The 5,684-nt window shown below is 44.8% G+C and overlaps 1 pseudogene; it reads left to right on the forward strand.

The window, feature by feature from the left end:
- The first annotated feature begins 2,923 nt into the window (after window positions 1-2,923).
- Window positions 2,924-3,041, forward strand: LOC124621240 (annotated as a pseudogene).
- The last annotated feature ends 2,643 nt before the right edge of the window (window positions 3,042-5,684 follow it).

Below are 5,684 nucleotides of genomic sequence, written 5' to 3' on the forward strand. Positions count from 1 at the left end.
GTATGAGAAATCGGTTGGAAACTTTCCACATGTCAGCACGTTGTAGGTGTAGTGACCGGCGCCAACCTTGTGTGAATGCTCTGAAAAGCTAAGCATTTGCATATCACAGCATGTTCTTCCTGTCGGTTAAATTTCGCGTCTGTAGCACGTCATCTGCGTGGTGTAGCAATTTTAATGGTCAGTAGTGTATATAAGACAACAATTAAATAAACTCTTTTAAATAGCTGGTAAATGTCTCTATGTAAAAAATGTTGCAAGGTATGATGTTAACAACTTCCCCATAATATGATTTTAAACTTGTTATATCTATAAGAGAACAATTCCTTAAAAAAAACCTTTAAGTAACTAGTTTGTACTAAAGCTAAAATAGTTGTCTCTCGCCAGTTAAACAACTTACATTACACCTGAAACTTCCTAGCAGATTAAAACTGTGTGCCGGACCGAGAGTCGACCTCGGGACCTTTGCCTTTCGCGGGCAAGTGCTCTACCGACTGAGCTACCCAAGCACGACTCACTCCCCTTCCTCACAGCTTCAATTCCGCCAGTACCTCGTCTCCTACCTTTCAAACTTCACAGAAGCTCTCCTGCGAACCTTGCGGAACTAGCACTCTTGGAAGAAAGGATATTACGGAGACGTGGCTTAGCCACAGCCTGGGGGATGTTTTTAGAATGAAATTTTCACTCTACAGCGGAGTGTGCGCTGATATGAAACTTACTGGCAGATTAAAACTGTGTCCCGAGTTCGAGTCTGGCTCCGGCACACAGTTTTAATGTGCCAGGAAGTTTCATATCAGCGCACACTCCACTGTAGAGTGAAAATTTCATTCTATATTACACCTGTCAGTTGGTACAAGATAAATGTGAATAAGCCAGCACACAAACCTTCACATTTAAGGCAGCTCCCAAAAAAATTTTCCTTAGCTCGGTGAGGGAGTGACACGTGTAAAGGGGCCCAAATCACAATAGGGGGAATAGTTATTGGTGGTCTACAGGACCACAGCAGATCAGCCGCAAAACTTCCATTACAAGCCACCACCTCCCAGAGTTACCGAATACCAGAAGATGTAACAAGGACGGTGCCTGCACAGACTCCGAACCACAGAGACACGCGACACCCACCCTAAATCACCCAATCGAAGTGTGAATGAAACGGCCCGACCAAGAAGCAATTACCACATTCCCGCGCACAGGCAAACGAAAACTGTGTTGGGAAGACCCTAACAAAACCACTGTTGGAGAAACTCATACGCTTCACTAGAACTTGAAAAACCCCGTCTTATATAACTAACTCTGTTACATAAAAACGGTACTCAACTTCTCACACTCTACCACAGCGCCGGGAACAAGTTGTACTTCCAAATGCTCGTCAGAGCCAACAGCTGCCAGTGGTTTCAACGGCCGATAAGAGGACATACAGTCCCACGCGCTGATCTCCTGCACCACGGCTTCCAAGCTTCATAAGCCACGTACATGTGGGTAAGGCAGACTTAGCCCCTGACAGCCAAGAGGTCGGACAAAGCACGTGGCGAGCAGTTGACGACCGCAAACAACAGGGCCCCGCTCGCGCCACCACCTCTCTCGGTCACCGCCCAGTACGTACTCCTCGATCGCCACGCGACCGTATACTTGCTCCACCTCCTGCCAGAAGGCGGTAGCGATCCAAACAGCGCGCCAAACCGAAAGCGCCACCGCGAACACTAGACGCGAAGCGAAAGCAATCCGCCTGGCGCGCTTTTCGAAGAGGCGGACATAGCTACGACTCAGATACGTTCTCAAATGAAAAACATGGCGTATAAAGTTCTTTGAACACGAGAGACAGTAGTGTCTTATTTGTGGCTGTTGTGGCTTTTAATCAGAAGGGTGGTATAACGCAGCTCATCGTTCCTCTTCATCTCCTGATAACTGACAGTTACGTCCTTTTGAACCTTCTTACTGAACTCATCCCTTTGTTTATCGACAACTTGTACCCTCCCCCCCTCCCCCCCCCCCCCCCACACACACACTTTCTTCCATTATCAAACTGACGATTTCCCCATGTCTCAGGATGTGTGCTATCAACCGATCCCTTCGTTTAGTCATAGCGTGCCATAAATTTATTCCTCTTCATTAATTATTCTACCCATCTAATTTTCATAATTCTTCAGGAGCAGCACATTTCAAGAAAGCCTCCATTTTCTCCTTGCCTAAACTGTTTATCGTCCACATGTCTATTCTATACAAGACTACACTCCAGACAAATAGAGGAGAGTGTTGTTCCTAGAAAGCAGTGTACGTAGGAATACACGACGTTTCTTGATCGGTACTTCAGTCTAGTGACTAATTTTAGAATCACTTGAAGGAATGCACAATGGAGACCGCCATTAGCAGTTTTCACCATTTTCTATTTTTTGTTGTTGCTAGACGTGAGGTTACATTTCGCACAGCATTTGTTAATATTTTGGGTTCTACGCATTTAACTGCTTTATGGTACGTTAAAGCCATTTGGAACACATTGTTAATTCTTTAGGTAGAGGATTTTATACTGAGTAAAACGCTATGTATGTTTAGAGCTGTTTATGGAACATGTGGACAGCTAAGCCATATTTCGTTCGTTATGTACCTTGAAAAAGAATAAGATATTTTACCGGAATACGTGATACTTTCAAATGAACTGAGTTTCTTTAACGTCTTAAACATTTGACATGTCTTCAAAATGGAATTTTCTATTAGTTACCAACAGCTTCTGTTTCAAAGTGTCTTGAACTTCTAACTGGTTTTTGATACTGCTTCTGCTTAATTTGATTTCACTTACCGATTTTTTGACGTGTTGAAGAGTTCTAATGTAACAAATAGACTACTAAATACAGTATTTACGAGATTTTCTCCATTGCAGCTCTTCTAAATTTCAATCGAATATTTGTTCCTAGGTACATGATCATGTTCTGCCAACGGCCTTGCCGCAGTGGTAACACCGGTTCCCGTCAGATCACCGAAGTTAAGCGCTGTCGGCCTTGGCTAGCACTTGGATGGGTGACCATCCGGTCTGCCAAGCGCTGTTGGCAAGCGGGGTGCACTCAGCCCTTATGAGGCAAACTGAGGAGCTACTTGATTGGAAAGTAGCGGCTCCAGTTCTCGGAAACTGACATACGGCCGGGAAAGCGGTGTGCTGACCACATGCCCCCCCCCCCCTCCCCCATATCCGCATCCAGTGACGCCTGTGGGCTGAGGATGACACGGCGGCCGGTCGGTACCTTTGGGCCTTCATGGCCTGTGCGGGAGGAGTTTAGTTGTGGAGCTTAGTTCTGCATGATCATGTTCTACTGTGGAACATATTTTTTGACATTTGAAAAGACCTTAATTTTCCGGAGTAATTTTTATAATTTCAATAAGACTAAAGCGAGTAAAAATGAATGTCATTATTTAAAAATTGAATGGGAAAATATATTGAACTTCTAACACAGGGCTGGAAGTGTGCCACGATACTATACAGTCTCCTTACTTGAGTAAAGACACTCCGATACTTAAATCTGTATTCAATGTTAGGAAATTTCTCTTTTTCACAAATGCTTTTCACGTTATTTCCAGACTGCGTTCTACATCCTCTATACTTCGGGCTTCGTGACTTATCTTGCTGTCCAATTAGCAAAACTGACCTACCAATATTCCCTCCAGCATCAACAGGTTTAATTCTACTACCCCCCATTCCTTTTTTTACTTCAATTTACGCCAAAATTATAACCCTCTTTCTAGTCGCTAACCATTCCAGTCAAATGTTCTTCCCAGTCATTTGGCGTCTCTGACATAACAACAAAATACATCAGCAACCCTCAAACTTTTATTTCCTGTCCCTGACCTTTAATTAGTTTCAATTTGCAATAAATTGCGTTCATTGTGAATAGGGTTTTAGAAAAAAGCATTTTGTTGCTATGCGATTAACTCCTACCACTGCGACCTAAATCCAATCAGATCGATATTCTTCTTTCTTCTACTTCACTTCTTGGAATAGGTTTCCTAGCGTCTTCCATCTACATAAATACCATTTCTTCCTTGGCCTTCCGACGTTTAACCTCCCATACGACTGAAAACTAATGCTAATTTTGGATGTCTTGTATTCTCCAAAACATGTCCAAAATTAAACTCACCGAACTAAATGGTAGTCACTTTCTCAAGGCAGCACGCCGGTCACTTCCTAGCGCTGTAGATAGTGCAGAACTGCAGAACCGATACCAAGTGGTCATGTGATCACTGCTGACGCAAGTCATGCGATGACTGTTGTGTGTATGTCTGTCGGCTGCGTGGAATAAGTCCAGTAAAACGGAAATGCCGTGTGACTAGGGCCTCCAGTCGGGTAGACCGTTCGCCTGGTGCAAGTCCTTCGAGTTGACGCCACTTCGGCGACTTGCGTGTCTATGGGGATGAAATGATGATAAGGACAACACAACACCAGTCCCTGAGCGGAAAAATCTCCGGCACAACCGGTAATCGGACCCGGGCCGTTAGGTAAGACATTCCGTCGCGCTGACCACTCAGCTGCTAGGGGCGGATCAGTCCAATGAGTTGGCTCGTCATGCAGACATGACAGAATGGTAGGCAGTAACTATCTTGTTTCTGCGTGTCCACAACGTGAATCAAATTGCCTAGTTTATTAGTGTATTAACATGGAGTCCCTAACGTGTCTAGAAGGACAGTGTACCACTCAGTCATGTACCACAGCGTAGGAACATAGGTGGCAAGTAGATACAGTGAAAGGAGACGAGTGAAAATGCTTCTCAGGAATTGCTGGTATCAGGGAATGAAGGTCCATTTCAAACAGTTTCGAAGCGAACACTACGAAGGGGACCCTATGAAGACGTTTGGAGTCGTTTACCTCAGAAAAGGCCATTGCTTACAGCAACACATAAGGCTGGACGTTTACATTGTGTCAGACGATACAGAAATACCGTACATTAGCTGCCTTGAGGCGTATAGTGTGAACCCATGTGGCGATTTTGCCTCTTTCCGAATGGTGCAACGCGTTGTACACTGACGGCTTAATTGGGCGTTTAGCCGGAAGTATGTGTGTAAGTTTTATTTCAAGCCACAGTTTATTCCGAAATGTTTTGAGGGTGTTTTTCATAACATCACTTGGGCCGACTAATTCAGGTTACCGTGAACACGAACCAGGATCTTCATTTCAACATGGTCGGTGATTTTGTCCTATATAGTACATTTTCAGTATACTGCGGACATTCCCATCTCCCAGGGCGACGACAACCGTGTTTACTGGGCTGTACGCAGACGATCCTGGTTTGAGGAACACTCTTGCTGCCTGTAGCAACTCGACTGGCCCACTAAATCAAGCTTAATCCACCTAACATACACCATTTGATCAAAAGTACCCAGAAACCCCCAAAAACGTACTTTTATCATATTAGGTGCATTGTGCTGCCATCTACTGCCAGGTACTCCATATCAGCGACCTCAGTAGTCATCTGATATCGTGAGAGAGCAGAATGGGGCGCTCCGAGGAGGTCACGGACTTCGAACGTGGTCAGGTGATAGGGTGTCACTTGTGTCATACATCTATACGCGAGATTTCCACACTCCTATACATCCCTAGGTCCACCTCGTCTGTTGACTGACACAGACCGCCGACAGTCGTAGAGGGTCGTAATGTGTAATAGGCAGACATCTACCCAGACCATCACATAGGAATTCCAAACTGC

This window comes from Schistocerca americana, chromosome 6, assembly GCF_021461395.2.
Source record: "Schistocerca americana isolate TAMUIC-IGC-003095 chromosome 6, iqSchAmer2.1, whole genome shotgun sequence".
NCBI classification, from domain to species: domain Eukaryota; kingdom Metazoa; phylum Arthropoda; class Insecta; order Orthoptera; family Acrididae; genus Schistocerca; species Schistocerca americana.